Genomic DNA, 17,668 nt, shown 5'->3' on the forward strand with positions numbered 1-17,668 from the left:
TAATTGTATACACCTTACCTCACCATTAATATCACCTCATTTATTTTATTTTTATTTATTTATTTATTACGATTGGAAAAAAATTATGCAACATTTGCTTTTGTATAAGTTTATCTTTAAAACAAATACTGTATCTGCCGTTTGCGAAATTATTTAATTTTCAGCCTATAAACAACGACTGAGATTATTGAGTGTTTCTGGATGTTGCATAGAAAGGTTTTTAAGACATCACCACATGTCATTTTATGCGAAGCGCATGTATCGAGATTGATTGGAAGATTTGTAGTGGCGCCTTCAAATCTGGAACCCAACTGGTCCATCATCAAACGGGCTTATATTGAAAGATATGGTATAACTTATAAAAGCATACAAGAGGGGAAAAGTCTAGATATATTATGTACATATTGGTGTTCCATAATCTCGCATACACCTCTCAAGTTCGCCAGTCTCTAGTCTGTTCCAGACATCAATAGCGCAATATTTAATTTTTATTACGAATAGACAGAACTTCCAAGAAAATCAAAGCAATAATGAATCAGAGTAAACTATCTCTGAGACAATCAACACTTGGGTTAATACTCCTGAGGCGCCATTTTCGCTTCAAAAGCAGATTAGTATCACAATTACCGTAAACACGGTCCAAGAAATCGCTTCAATCTGTGAATAAATCAACACACTAACTATTTGCAAAGTTTATTTGCAACATATGAGCTATTTTAACTTACTGTCAGAAGGAGAGTTCAACACTATTATTACTGAGTCACTTCTAGAAAACAATTCAAAAAATAAAATGGAATAGGATTGCCCCAAAAGTATGCAAAATCAAGTAAGAACTGCAGCTCTGCCTAATGGCCAAATCGGCAATCTCAACAACTCCCAACATTGAAAATAACACCAAACTGTTAGTAAAATCACTAAAAATTATTAAAACTTCTGCTTCTAAGCACCAAATGTGATTAACAGGATGATAAAAATATCTGCCTGCTAAATATATCACACTTTTGCAGTATTTACAACACATGATTATAATATCAGTATTTTCCTGAACCCCCTAGAAACAGGCTTATGTGTTCATGATTCTCAAGCCTCCTGAACGCGCGAGTAGTTATATGTCTATTATTTGCTGTCAAAAAATTTATGAAAGAATAATTTACTCCAAGACGAAAAGATTGCTTCTGAGATATAATAAATGAGCAATAGGGCTTTCAACCAGGCCTCTCTACTACGAACCAACTTGTGAGAATCTGTGCATTTATTGGTGCTGCTTTCTCATGCTAGACGTGGCCAAAACCCTTGGCCGCATCTGATATGAAGGAAACATCTACAAGCTTAGCAAGATAAATTTTCCTAAAGATACGATGCTAGCTGGCTATGCCCATAATATGACAGTGTTCGTAAAGTCACAAAGGCCAATCCACAAGTTTCAGTCAAAAGACGATGGTAAACTGCGCTAAATCAGTTTCTCATTATTCGTAAATACAAGCAACAATGTGATATAATGCAACGAATCGTCATGTTTGGACCACAAGTTTATTTTGTAACCTCTGCTAAATATCTTGGAGTGACCCTCAACAAATCTTTCACTTGAAGCTCCCATATTAATCAAATAAGTGGCAAAACTCACAATATTTTGCGTGAAATCTACTCATTCATTTCGAATAACTTGATTCTCAGCTTCTACAGAAACAAAAGAAAATTTACCTCTATTAGGCTCATTTTTATTTACTCATCGCCAGCTTGAGCAAATGCTAAAGAAAACAAAATATCAAATGATTTGATGAATCAAATCATCGAAAATAAATACTTAGGACTATCACAAGAGCTTGCTACGTTATCTGAAACTTTAACCTGTATAAAGATCTCAGAATAGAAACCATTCTGAAATACCCGAACAAAAATAATCACATTATCTACATAAAAGCACAAAATCACAACAGTGCAAACTTCCCTTCCAACATCAGTTTCGGAATTCTTTCGGAGGACACGACCTTACGCATCGTATTCGGAATGCACCGTGAAGGTTTCTTTTTATCTACTAGCTACGTACACAGGACAAACTGCAGTCAAAAAGCATTTTTCTCGGCACTCTCCATTAAGCACAACATGAAAAATTTTCAACAGCTGTTATATATCGTTGATAACAGAGTGAATCCAGCGCATGATCTCCGATCCCATGGTTGCGTGCTCGGTGCTGAATGAAAGCGAAAATTCTCTGCTTGCGTATTGGTTTTCATCTTTAGAATAATTTGCAAATTACGCATAAAAATATTTCCCAAATTTTCTGCTTCACTCAAAAATATTTTCGACACCTTAAAGAATATTAATTTTTCTTACCAGTCTTACCAACAAAAGTAAAGCATTCTCCTATTTTATTATATGCTGTATCATTTTTTACTTCAGAATCCCTCGTAAATAGTTTTCTGAACATATATGGACTCATCATGTACTATTTAGATTTTTAATGCTTTCCTGCAACAGTAATTTTAAGTGCATCATTTTTACATACTGCATCCCTGTACATAGATGTCTGGACTCTATGGACTATTGATTGCGTTTTTGGAACCGTACTGTTATTTATTTTGTGTTCCTGCACTTCAAATTATTCATCGCATCATTATTTTGTCGTATCATTTGTATAAAATTGTTTTTAGTTATCATACTGTCCCTCACTAAAAAGCTCAGACATTTTTTCTTACAGTGAATAAAGTGCCAGTGCGACTATTTATTGGAAGTCCATTCATGCATTTTCATCTCTTTAGGCTCAAAATGAGATCACCTGAGGTTCCAAACAAGAGCTAGTTTTAGCTGTGTTCTTGACGAAACAACCCACGTATTAACGTTTTCAAATGCGAGGGTTATGTTGACTTTTATTAAACGTCGTGTAAACAAAACCCCGCTCCCCTTAGATAATTCTAAAACCATAGGTAATTGAAAACAAATTAACCTTACCGATAATTCTGATAATAATAGAGACGGCTTTGGTAAACCAACCAGAACTGCTAAAAGTCTAAAAAAGGAAAACAAGTTCAGCCCACTAGATTCGGACCGAATAGGCTTGAATCAAACAGTTAATAATGTAGCCAACAGGCTAGTACATCCACAGCGCAACACCCGATAGCGATTTGTAACAAGCTGGAATTCAATATACAAGTTTAACCGCCAGGAGATACCACATTTAGTGATTACATTAAAGCGCTTCCTAAAGTTAGTTTGGATAAATTCTTAGGCCGAGTAGATGGCGAGTACCTCAAAATTATTCCAAATTCTCCGATGATTACAGAGAATTCAGTAAATGCGTGCTTGATAATAGCATAGAGTAGCGTTTCTTAATCTTTTGTAGAAGTGCAATCCTTCTTAATGCCATTTATGTCGTGGAACCGCTGCTTTACATCAATAGTATTTTTTGGAATAAATGTTATTTCAAAAAAAATTTTTCCTTCAAAAAATCATTTCAAAATTAACTCAAAATTCATAAAATAACGTGTTCAAATAGCACGTTTGAATTTTAATTTAAATGAGATGAGGGATACTGCTTTTTACTGTCGCAGATATATTCAATATTGCGCTTTATGGATGAAAGTTCAATCCTCATGTCAGATTGAGCATCAAGTCCATTACGGTATGTGTCTTTTGTAGATGACCTCGTTTCGCACATACATGTAAATGTACTGTAATGAAAGTACATACATGTACTTTCAAATGGTAAAAGTACGTTTCATGGCAATGGAGAATAGTCATCTTAAACTGCACCAGAATTCCACTTACGGCATTAATTAAAATTTTTCTTGTCACGATGAATTCGATGCCATTTTAATAAAAGTTTTTTATTTTAATGATGCAGGTTGCCACGAAGAGCCTGCGTTGGCAATAAATGAGTTTTTAATTCACAATTCCCTCTGATATTTAATCTGCTGTTCGTTTGGAAAATACTGGTTAAAAGCTTAATTCACTTACGTGCTGAATAATTCTTAAATAAACGTCTTCACTATTTCAGCCCCTTTTCTGAAAAGCCTGTTGTTGGGAAGTAATCAAAGTCGTTGGAGTGTGCACAAAATTGGCCAAAATTCTACCTTTTTCTTCAAAACAAGAATTTGTTCGTTAGCAGTAAATGCTACATTTACGTTCTTGAGCGGTAAATAGTATATTGATATAATACAACAACGAAATAGACTTTTCTCTTTTGTGTCCTGAAGGGTTTAATTACGTTCATTTATCTTTGTAAAAATGCCACTTAAATATGTAATTTTAAGCAGCCAATTTCTATGAAATAATCGACTTTTCAATTTGAAATTGTGTTCTAAAAAGAAATGCACACACTTATTTCCTTAGGAAAAAAAAAAAAAAAAAAAAAAAAAAAGTTGGTATCTTTACACGAGACAACCATCTGAATTTAGTTTAGTATGTAAAAGAAGAAATAGTACGTGCATTTTATAGTATGAGTATTAAATACACATTCTATTTCTGAAACTTTGAAGAAATAGTATGAGTATTTGAATAATTAGATTATTTAATGACAAGGTTTTATGACTTTAAGCGATTTGATTTGATTCCACTGACTTTGAAGACTTTATGAATTTGACAAGAGCAATCTTATAATGGAGAGAGAATTTTTTTTACAGCAAATTTTACGTAACTAGTCAAAATATAGATGGATTTTATGTTTTCTGTTTGATTGAGTGTAACCTGAAATGTTGGAAAATATAGCTTATTGTAAACCTTTTACTGCATCATCTCTCCTCCTTGAAATGTTTATTTAGTTTAGTTCTTATTTTTAATGTAATATAGTAGTTACTTCTACTTCTTTTTCATGCTGCCACTGTTTGTATTGAGAACCGACTGTTTCAACCTAATTGAGATGCAAAAACGAAACGTGATGTTAACTCATCTGAAAAGCCGATTCGTGCCGATAGCTGATTGGTTGCCGTGATATGACGTCATTCCTACTTCTGCTATAAGTATCTCGCGTCGCTCTGGCTCAACCCTTCTAGTTCCTGCTTTCCTGGCACTTGAGTGAGCGGTTTCCAGCCCCTTCAGAAGGATGCGTGCAGTCCGGTGAATAAAGTGCCTTGGTTCCGGTTTGCGGGATGGCTGTTCCTGAATAAAGTTCCTTGGTGTCTGTCCGCGGGATGGTTGTTCCGGAATGGGGTTCCTTGGTTCATGTCCACAAGATTATTGTTCCGGAATAAATTCCTTGGTTCCAGAGGCTACCATATGAGTGACTGCCGTGGGCGGCATCCATGTTCTTCAATAAAGGCGGCATTTAAAACACGTGAACGGCGATTCCTCGTGCAAACGGAGTTACTCTGCTATAAGTATCTCGCGTCGCTCTGGCTCAACCCTTCTAGTTCCTGCTTTCCTGGCACTTGAGTGAGCGGTTTCCAGCCCCTTCAGAAGGATGCATGCAGTCCGGTGAATAAAGTGCCTTGGTTCCGGTTAGCGGGATGGCTGTTCCTGAATAAAGTTCCTTGGTGCCTGTCCGCGGGATGGTTGTTCCGGAATGGGGTTCCTTGGTTCATGTCCACAAGATTATTGTTCCGGAATAAATTCCTTGGTTCCAGAGGCTACCATATGAGTGACTGCCGTGGGCGGCATCCATGTTCTTCAATAAAGGCGGGATTTAAAACACGTGAGCGGCGATTCCTCGTGCAAGCGGAGTTAGGCCGGTTTTAAGTGTTTTCAAGAACTTGAGCTTTTATTGCTACTACTGCTAAATGTTTAATTTTTTTTCAAACTTTAAACTTTGCTTTAGCATCATGAAATAATGACATTACTTGCCTTGTGCGGTTTCTAGTAAGCTATACAATTTTTTAGATTGAATATACTTTATATGTAAGTTCTTCGAGGATCTCTTCTTTTTCCATGTTTGTAGGTAATCTTCATATTACAAATTTGATTGTCTTTTGTGCTGGGAGTTATTATCTAGTGTTCAACTTTATGCAGTGTTGCTATTGCATGTAAGCGAAAAGTGCTAAGCGCTGTGTAATATCATGTTTCTACTCTGCTGTTCAACGTCTTCGTAGTTTAAATAAATGTTTGTCATGTGTGTGGAAGACGTCATTTTATTCTTCAGTTGCTTTGGTGAGGTTAGAGATTTATATGGCGATCCGACCATACATGGATGAATATTTTGTTGGGAGCTTTGTGATTGCTATTGTGCAAAACCATTAAAATTATCGTTGTTAGTACCATTCTTAGGTGACGAGTTATTGCTAGAGTCCTGAGAACTGAATGTTTTTAGTAGAGTTCATAGTAAATCATAGTTTTGGCTTAGCATCTGTTTTTTATCGAAATGATTAAAAACAGATAGTGAATAGGGCTTTTTAAACTGTTTTAGCGGTTATTTTGTAACCACCAGTATCTGTTTCAATATCTTCTGAAGAATCTTGTGGAATTGTGTTTTTTTTTCCTTTTCGGGTTCGAGATAGGGTTAATATTGAATTTCTTGGTGCTTATAATCTGAGCCAATACTTTTGTCTGTAACTCAGAATAGAAATACAAAATTAAAACTAAGTTAAATAATTAGCCGAAGCTGCACAGAGATATTTAACGTATAGCCGGCTCTTAGTCTACCACCGACATTGACTAAACGACAATTAATATACACTATCATAAAATAGCAAGCTTAAGTAGCAGAGAAAAAAGGTGGCCGAAAGGCAGAACACGCTCTGTCTGAAGCAACTGACACACCAGCTTAAGCAGTATCTTTCTACGCTACTTTACACAATACGTGAAACTGAGATATCATTCTGTTCTTGGAGGATTTAGGATACTCTGTTGGTTTTCTTCTGGGAGTTTTGGGAAATCTTCATTTAAGTTTAATTCAGGTTGGTTATTTTGTTTGCGTTCTTTTTCAGCTTTGTCTTCAGCGATACGTTTTCTTATATTATCTGGATTTTTGCTGCACCCGCGATAGGATGAAACGTGATTAAGGACGCAAATAGGATTATCAGTGTCCTTATTAGATTTGCATAAATAAGTCTCGCACATTTGAGACAGCGCGGTGCGTAGTGGCACAGGTCCCGTGTGTGCCCATACCTCTGACATTTATGACATTGCACGGGACCTGGCCGTGCTTTATATCTTGCCATTTGGACGTTTAAGCCCCTTAATTTTTTTATATCAAAGATCTTTCTGCCTTCTTCTCATCTTCTGACATCAACCAGAAAAACTGGCAAATTTACAATTCTCCGTTTCGAACTGCCGTTATTTGTCTGATTTTTTCAACTGGGATGCCCAAGTCGGTAATTTCATTTTTAAGAATTTCTATATTTGTTGTAGCAGGTAATTTTTTGATAACAGCTTTAACTGTTTTTTGAGTTCATGTTGAAGGTGTGGAAAGGAATTTCTTTATTTTTCAGGTATTCCGTAATTATTCTGTAGTGGTCAGGATCAAATACACGAATGGTAAGTCTGCCACCTTTTAAATCGCCTGTGTAATTTTTAATATTTAGTTTCTCTTCGAATTCAACTTCCATGCGATCCCAATTACCAGTAAAATCTGCTAAAACGATCTGTGGGATATGTCCTGCCGTCTTTTTCAGAGCCTCGAAAGGTATATCATTAGGGTTGTCCTCTTCTTTGTTAGTTTCATTATTTAAAATTTATTTTTTTTTTGGGGGGAAGGGTATTCCACATCAGAATTTGATAAGTTTGGTTTGTGTGCTTTTCGCGGCGAGGTAAAACCTTCGCTGTCTATTTCCTTCCCGTTTCATTTGTGGTTTTTTTTGGAATTTTCTCCCTTATCTGGGTTAGCTGGTGTTTTTAGATATTTTGCATTTTCTCTCTTATCATTATTAGTTTGAGTTAAATCTACTTCGGGGTTTTTTCCCATTAATTCATCTTCAGGTGTATCGTGAATAATATTAAGTTGTTTGAGTTGTTCTTCCATTTGAATTAATCTAGGGTCTTCTTTTGGCATATTAGAGTTTTGTAGCTCATTGTTTCGACTTGCAAATGATTGATTTGAAAAGCTAACATTTCGTAGTTGATTTACCCGCCATGACTTTCACGTATCTGCTCGTATAGGCTATGTAGATTTTTTATCTCCTCTTGATTGCTCATATCTAGCTGCCAGACCTAACTATTGGCTCGGTAATGCCAGTAACAAAAGAGAAAAGAACTTACCAATCTTCTCACTACGCTGAATCAGGTAATCTGAAAAGGAAACCCAAAGACGCTACAAAATTCGACCTCCTCGTCACTATCTGCTCAGCGGTCGAATCTGAGTGAAATGATGTGAATGATGCTCAGCGATAGGTGAAGTTAAAGTAGTAGCAGGTTATTAGCTAGTAGTAGTAGTTGTAGTTATTATGGCCAATAATAATTGTTGACTACAACATTTTCCTTCAATGAGGTTTTGAATAATCTTTTCAGAATCACTATTTTACCCGATTAACGAAGGAATTTCAAAATCCGAAACATCATTATTTCTGGAATAATCCAGATCTGATTTAGTACTGTCTTCTTTGCAATTGGGTTATCAAATTCGATAATGACGCATTGAGGTCTGTTTTATCAGGTGCCACAAATTCGTCGATCAGCACTAGGCATAATCATCTGAAGAGCTCAACAAATGAAGACTTACCCCCTTCAACGGCAGCATGTTGACGCTTCAGGGAACTGAAAATGCTTTGCAATGCATTCATCCCCCCCGGGGGTCGACGTAGAGAATTCTGCGAAGCTACTGGCTAGGATCTGTACCTAGGCAGTCTCGGCCACGGGGGTATAAAATTTATGAACTTGGTAGTTCTGAAGGCTCTGGGAAAGGTCACTTATTGGCCGGCCTCGGAGTCTGGCACGTCCTAGCGCGGCGTGGTGCTAGTAACCCGTGGGGTTTTCCCCCGGGGTCGCTGGGTAATGTCCCGCTGCGACGGGCTCGCCCGAGCGACTGGCAGGAGCAATTGACGACCGGTGCTGCCTGGTGACGTATCCAGGTGGTGCGCGGCTCTGCTGGAGGGTAATAGTGGAGGTTGAACCTCCACGACGTGCCCGAAGGCAGAGTCGACCTGTAGTGAGATTTAGTTACTTGGAACAGGGAAGCCGAAACCCATAGTACATTGTTCATGCCGATGAATTTGATTATACAGTGCTGCCATCTAGTATTGAATTAAAATCTTAAAACTGTCCGCTATGTTATATTCTATTTAGAAGATTTATAGTAAGATTTTTAAAATTTCTTGTGAGCTTATATGATTTCCTCAAGAAGTTATTTTATTATTGCATAAAACACTATTTTTCAGTATATTTAAGTTGTCATATTTTGATCATTTACATAAAATCTTAATTTAGTCATATTAAAAAAAAATTACATCCATATTTTCAATTTAGTTGTTTTCTTAAAATATAAATTTGATTATTTTGTATAGAACTGGAAAAAGTTTAGTATACGTAAAAGTAATTTAAAAGAAAAAAAAATGATTTTGAAAGGGGCTAGGGTATCAAATAATGCATTAATCTAGCATTAGCAAAAGTTCCTCAAAAAGGAAATCTAGTTCAAAATACTGCCGAGATTATCCAGTGTAGCAGGACCAATGATTTTTGGACTGTACCTGCGAAACAATGAAATTAGCTAACTCAGAATTAAATTAATTTTCATAATCTAACCCCTCAATTTGCAGCCGTTTAAGACGAAACGAGAGAAAAAATAACTCAAACGACGAACAAAGGAAAGTTCAGCTTACGTCAGTCCAGTACAGGATTCGTTGCTGGGCAAGGTTAGCGAAGAAGGAGCATGCCAATGCAAAAGTCTGTTGCCAACACGTTATTGTTAAGGGATATTTTTATGCAAGCTTGCGAAGTTTTTTTTTTTTTTCTTCTTCGTGACGAGAGAGAAGTTCGATAATTTGTACTGAGAATTGTAGATTATGTTTCAACATTCCTTGTTTGATGATAATTTATTGTAGTTTGTGCTTAGTGTTAATTTCTCTTTAAATTTATTACGTGCTATGCCGTTAGGCATTACACGGTAAAGGAGGGATGGTCCGTGGAGAATCTTTTAAGGGAAACTGGCTCTTATCCATGTTAGGCCCATATCACACGGCGTTTGTTTCATACGAACAACTGTTTCGGACAATTTTTCTGCCTGGTTTACTATTGAAAGAAGGACGTGCGACTTTTTCGTTCCTTTCGAAAAAAGTTGCAAGTTGTTCGTTTTCAATCAATCAGCTATCAGCGCCGAATGCTGTTAGCTTGTTTGTAATGGAGAACCAGTTCTCCCTGTGTTAACCCCAAAGCGAGCTGCGGTGATTGGCTGTTGTGACAAAGCAGAAAAATTGTTCCAAATAGTTGTTCTTTCGAAACAAACCGACGTGTGATAGCAGCCTTACACATACGAATACCACGAAAACGTCCATGCAGCAGCCCAGTCGCCGGGACTCGACCCTCGGACAGAACTACCAATGTTCAATGACTTTTACCTCTAGGCCACTGGTATACCTTAATTATCTTTTGTTTGTGTGTTTTTATCTTGAATGATTCTGCTTACTGTCATAGAACGGGTTTGCTGTCTTTAAGGTGGGCCAGGCGGCGCCTTTATTGTTACTGATAATGGTAGTAACTTCATTGGAATATCAAAGTATCTTCTGTCTCTTGATTGGAGTCAAATAGAAGATGAATGAGCGTTATAACAAACAGAGCGGAATTTTAGCCTTCTCATTGCGTTATGGTATGAATGGTGGTGGAAAAAGATGATTTGCAATGTTAAGTTGCTTCTAGAGAAATATTTGGGGAAGACTTGATTACATTACGAAGAAATACATACTTTACAATATGAATGTGAATGTGCTATAAATGGAAGAATTTTACCTTATCTTTTAGGTGATCTCCATGAACTGATGGCTATAACACCAGCACATTTTATTCAGATCATAAAACAGAATATTAGGACTGGCTTGTACATAATAGACTCAACTCCACTCCTGAAATGTAATGTAATGATATGTACTTGCAATTTCCAAGAAATAGACTAATGGAAAACGAAATTTCAATACCGAGGAGGATTTGTGTTAAACGAAATTTCCGAAGCGTGTTTGCAAATCTCAGAGATGACTTCTATAAAAATGTCAGTCTAGACAAGTAACTGTGGCGATAATAGTACTGTTATGAATATTCAGATCACGTTTACTTTAAATAAGCAATGTAAATTTCGTGTGTTTTATCTAATTTTCCGGAATGAGTCTTGTGAGCGAGATTTGAGTCAAAAATGACTTTAAGGAGACGAAGAAGGCAGTATCAACAGCTTACTGAGTTTGAACAAAGCCGTGTAATAGGGCTACAAGAAAGTGGATTTTTCAAAAAGTCTTGACAGAGATTTATTCACTGTGCATACGTGTAGAAAGCAGCGGTCATGGGAAGATACCGATCTTCAGTGAGAATGGCTTCCCGACCAAGCGAGTAAGGCCATTCTGAATGAAACATCTACTGGCTACCACTACCAAGAGCGCAGCTGAACAGACAGATTGCTTGACTAACATATTCAGAGAAAAAAAAAAAAAAAAAAAAAAAAAAAAAAAAAAAAAGCATGCATGCTGCTATGAAATTTACTGTTTACGCCATCGAACAAAACGGTAAAAAGATCTTTTAAATGAAATATGAATCAAAGTTTAAATATCATTTCTGATTTTTTGACGAATTTTTGAAATTACTCGATTTTTATCGATTATTTGACTTCTATGAATTTCAACATCTGAAAGTTACAAAGTTTCTAGTTACAAAATTTTAACCTTTCTACAGATCATAAAACAAGCTTGTGGTTTTTTTTTCAAACAAAACTGATTAAAGAAAAATTTTCATTGGGCGTTTACCTATATTAAAAAAAAAGGCTTGTAGTAAGAAATAGGAAGTGGAAAGTCTGGGTTTTTCGCCTTCTCTCGGAAACATTTCAACCGGATGGCAAGAAAAGATGCAAATAATTGCCCAGCAGATCTACATATTTAGAGACAGTGAAAATACTTAGTATAAACAGTTTCAAGAGAAAATCACCTGAAACATCACGGAGCCACCATGATCTTATACTGCTCCAATCTGGCATGTTGGAGCCATGACTTCGTGGGATTTGGGCCTTGTATTTTATCTACCACCAGCGTGATGCAGTCGAAATTTTGACTCTATACTGCTCGATTTCAACCATCCATAATGCAACGACGGCTTTCTGGAACCCATGTAAGAAATTGAAGGAAGTGCAATGAAGTGTTAATTAGCATTCTCGTAGGTTTTCGGCTTCTGTATCCTACAGGAGGAAATCGAACGCTACATAATCTGTCTGCTGTCTGTCCAGTTGGAACCCTCACTCGAATGGGTAGTCACCTATTTTATTTAATATGTGCTACACGAAAAAAGAGAGATGATCTTCGGTGGACTTTTTTGAGAGAAACTATCTCGTACCTGTGGCAATCCACGTCATGTGGTTTATGTAAAAACTGCTATCGCAGCAGTGAACTCGCTCACTTCGCCCTTAGCTGCAGCATAGGATGTTTGAATTTTAGTTTAGTGGTTTTGTTATTCGTTCTGTTATTTCAGTTGTGTTTAAAATTATGGTGTGTGTGAATAAAAGTTATGTTTAAAGAAAAGGAGTCATGTCAATTCAAGAATATACACCAAGGCATAACCACCACGTCACCATAAAATGGAGACCCGACGTCAACGACCATAAAATGGCGATCCGGCTACTCGCATGAAGCTTATACTGGTTGTTCGTTCAAGAGCTTGGTTCCAGAACTTTTGTGTTTTTTCCCTTCAGCCGCTGACACGGAGCAACGGCAGCCGTCAAGATTACAATTTACAATCCGATTGACCCGGCATTGTGGTTTGCTATGTGTGAAGCAACTTTTGCTTTAGCCGCACCCAAGCCTATCACGGATTCGAAGACAAAATTTAACTACTGCGTCGCTAATTTGCCGCCGGAAATTGCTGCGTTGGTTAGAGATATCATTCTCCGGGAACGTACAGATGCTTCCTACGAAGACCTCAAAGCTGCTACTATTACGGAACGCTGTGGTGAAAGCAGTACGAGTGAAATACGGAAATTACTCACCGGCGAGCAACTTGGAGGTAGAAAGCCATCAGAACTTCTACGAGTAATGACTAGGAGGGCTGAAAAATACAATGTGTCTGACTCTTTGTTACTGGTATTATTCATGTACCAGATGCCGCCAAATGTTCAGTCTATTCTAGCGTCGGTTGAGCCGCTCGATTCATCGAAAGCTGCCAGTATCGTGGATAGAATATTGGAAGTTACACCCGCTCAGGTAAGCGAAGTTTCTTCTCGTGTACCTCTCAATGTCTCTGAGAATTCTAAATTGGATTCCCTGCTTGAGGAAGTGTGCAAATTGCGTAGCGAGGTTTTGTTTCTACGACGATCACGCAGTGTTTCACAAAATCGCTATAACAGGAAACGAAGCCCTTCAGCTAAAGCTGCTTCGAACTGTTCCTATTGTTGGTATCATCATAAATTTAGCGATAAAGCTAAAAAGTGTGTTCCACCATGTACATTCCAGGAAAATGTACCAGGGAAAGTGTAGTGGCGACATGCGCTTTACCCTCTGAGTCTCGTCGCCTTTTCATTAGAGACAGGAAATCGAATAGAATATTTTTGTGCGACACTGGCTCAGACGTCAGTCTTCTTTCAGCAACCAGACAGGAAGCGCGTCGAACACCTATCATGACGTTTTCTGCAGCAAATGGTACCCCTATTCCAGTTTATGGACAAAAAGCGTTAAGTATTGACCTTGGACTTCGTCGTAATTTTAATTTTACTTTTTATGTGTGTAAAGTGTCGACAAATATTATTTCTTGCATTATTTTGATTTATTACCTGATTTAAGGAACAAGAAACTTGTTGATTTAAAAACACATTTAAAAATTAACTGTAGTGTAATTAACACACATTTATATTCTGTTAAAACAATTATTTCAAATTGTATTTATGATAAATTACTGTCTAACTATCCTTCACTGTCACTGTTAAGCATAATACTATGCATTTCATTGAAACCACTGGTCCTCCTGTTTCATGTAAGCCAAGGAGATTAGCTCCAGATAGATTAAAAATTGCTAAGCATGAAATTCAGAAAATGATCAGTTTAGGTCACATGCGACCCTCCAAAAGTAATTACTCCTGTCCTCTTCACATGGTGTCAAAAAGGGCACAAACGAATTGAGACCTGCGGAAGATTTTCGGAGGTTAAATGCTCAGGCAGTGAAGGATAAGTATCCTATTCCCAATATTTGCGATTTTGCAGCGGAGTTACATGGAATAAAGGTATTTTCCCGGTTAGATTTAGTTAAAGCATATCTTGATTTTATTGGCCAATTTTCCACTGACATACAATACATCAAGGTCGTGATAATATTGTTGCTGATGCCTTATCTAGGGTAGAAATAGATGCAGTATCCGATAATCAATACATTGATTATAAAAAGTTATCCGAAGTACAAATTAAGGACTCTGAAATTCAAAGTTCCCTATCTCAATCTTCAGCAGCTTTTAAACTTGAGAAACATTACTTTCCTTTAGAAGATGTTACTCTTTACAGTAATATGGACACAGGTATACCTCGACCGTTCATACCTGAATCTTTTCGCTCTAAAATATTTCAGAAGATTCACTGTCTTTCTCATACTGGTATTTCAACTTCAACAAAATTAATTACTAAGCGCTATTTTGGCATAATATGAAGAAATTTATTAAAACTGCAGTTCAGTCATGTCTACAGTGCCAACGTTCTAAAATTCATAGCCATACGAAATCACCGTTGGGCACCTTTTCCTTGCCTGATGCAAGATTTGCACATATCCATATTGATTTCATAAATCCTCTTCCACCGTCTGAAGGTAACCGTTATTGCATGACAATTATTGACAGGTTTACCAGATGGCCAGAAGTCATACTTACTGCCGACATGTCTGCTCAAACGACTTGCAAAGTGTTAGTGCATAACTGGATAGCAAGATTTGGCTGCCCGGTATCAATAACAACTGATCAAGGCTGAAATTTTGAATCTCACTTATTTAAGGATTTAATGAAAATTTTGGGTACACATCGCATTAGAACTACTGCTTATCATTCTCAGTCCAATGAACTGATTGAGAGATTTCATAGGCAACTTAACAGTTCAATAATGGCTCATAACAGCCCAAAATGGACTGAAATTCTGCCTATTGTTCTGTTGGGTATTAGATCTGCCATTAAGAAAGATATAAATGCTACTTGCGCTGAACTTGTCTACGGTACTACACTTAGATTACCGTCAGATATGCTGAATGCTACAAATATTGTATCGCCTACTGAATCTTATGTGTCACAACTTCGATCAGTCATGCATTTAGTTAGACCTATTCCAACCTCTAGGCATATTCAATCACCAATTTATGTACATACAGCACTTCAAACCTGTTCTCATGTATTTCTGCGTATCGATTCTGTTAAACCACCTCTAACTCCACCTTACACTGGCCCTCATATCGTGGTTAAACGAGTGGATAAAAGTTTTATTATTGAGGTAAATAACAAAAAGATTACAGTTACAGTTACCCGCAGTGGACGTCGTGTTCATTTTCCTAAAAAAACTCATTACTGTAATATGATTAAAGTTTTCTCTTGTGGTTTGCTGCAAATGTTACAAAGTATAGATACTTGGAATAATTTTTTTTTTTTTTTTTTTTTTTTTTTTTTTGCATATTGAGTTATAAAATGCTTATTAACTTTTCATTATTTCTGTTTAACTAAGTTATGCATTGTATATATTCCAATCAGAATTGTAAATGTATTATTACTATTCATATATTTGGTACGTACAATTTTAAAGTATAACTGTTATTTGAATGTGCATATCTTAAATTGGAAATTTACAGCCAAACCCTTTTGTGCCGTGACTGTGTCACTGGGGGAATACTCTGTGGCAATCTGATGTTCGACTGCGCGCGCAGCCAATCCACGTCATGTGGTTTATGTAAAAACTGCTAGCGCGGCAGTGAACTCGCTCACTTCGCCCTTACCTGCATAGGATGTTTGAATTTTAGTTTAGTGGTTTTGTTATTCGTTCTGTTATTCCAGTTGTGTTTAAAGTTATGGTGTGTATGTGAATAAAAGTTATGTTTAAAGAAAAGGAGTCATGTCAATTCAAGGATATACACCAAGACATAACCAACACGCCACCATATACCCATGTTACACGGGGAAAGCTATGAAAACGCAGCCAGTTCATTCTCCAAGACTCGAACCCCAGACCGAACTACAAGTGTTCAGCGGCTTTTTCCACCCCTCAACCGCTGGTGGGCTGGGTAATCACCTAAACTCAAATTTTCGTGTCGCTCGTTATGCACAATTCGGCCGAGTTTTCGAGAATCATGATCATTTAAGGCTACTTGTCAGTTGCAAGTTCACCTGATTATTCTTTCGTTTTACGCTATCTGTGTACTTTTTGTCGTAATGTGAGTATTACAAAACGAGGAAATCCCACTTCTTGAATTGTTCCTGAAATTGAATAATTCACGAATCGGGCATGTATTATTTGTCCTTGATTGAAAGTGCCTAAATTAGAGTTTTACCATCATGATACTTTTAATAATTGCTTAGAAGAGATTGCGTTTCCAACTGTATGTATGCATATAGCTGGAAATATATATACACATGCATAAATGAATAAACACAAAGTAAAAAACAGTTCAAAACCTTATTTGCTTGCTAATAGCAGCAACAAGTGGTGGCAATAATAAAACAAGCCCCCCCCCCAAATAAACAAAAGAAGCACAATAGCAGACTGCAAGAAACAAAGGGGGGCAAAACGAAAATTGAAAATGAAATATACATCTTTCGCTGCTTTGCCATCAGTAGGTTGGTGCACTGAAAGAAGTAAATAAATAAATAAAACAGCCTCTTTCTTAACCGAAAAAGACACAAATTGAAGTTTAAAATTTGAAATTTAAAAACAATCAAAGTAATCTGCCTCGGTCTAGCACCTATAGGTTTAGCACCTATAGGTTCAACTTGTATAATAGTGGTTGGAATGATAAATACCTTTGTTCAAATGCACCGACCTTAGCTCAGATATATTCCCATGAACTTTCAAAACTTGAATAACTAAAACACTTTTAAATGTCAGACTCCCGTTTTCAGGATTCCAAATTTTGCAGTCGCCACCATATAACAGTACTTCATGAGCAACTTAAGCGTTAAGACAGGGAATTTTAACAAGAGTTATGAAGAATTCCGATCTTACGAGCAGCACAGAAGAAAACCGCTGAAACCTGATAGTTCAGTCCGAGTGCATATCTCGTCAAGCGGGCAGGAAAGACATTGTGTTTTTTCCCACGTTACGTGAATTCAAGCCAAGCTTCATTAAAATGTCTTCTACGAAGGTATCTCTAATTGAGCAGATAGCTCTCATGTGCTTTGCCATAATTCAGATTATCTAATCCAACCCCATCCGACGAAGAAATAATTCCATGCATAGAGCACAGGAAATCGAGGGTAACAGTTGCTCCTTTGCAAGATGTTAAAGCATAATGCTATCACATTTCCATAAACGGGACTTAATATTAGGAATAACAGATAAAAGTAATTAAAGCTGAAAGAAAAATTAATCATTTTTAAAACTGTAATTTGACCTATGTGCCAATCTTACATTGCCCCACAAGATCAGTAGAAAGCTATAACACGTTTGTTGTATAC

This window comes from Stegodyphus dumicola, chromosome 5, assembly GCF_044657685.1.
Source record: "Stegodyphus dumicola isolate Sdum_Otavi_A_Nest chromosome 5, ASM4465768v1".
Lineage (NCBI taxonomy): Eukaryota > Metazoa > Arthropoda > Arachnida > Araneae > Eresidae > Stegodyphus > Stegodyphus dumicola.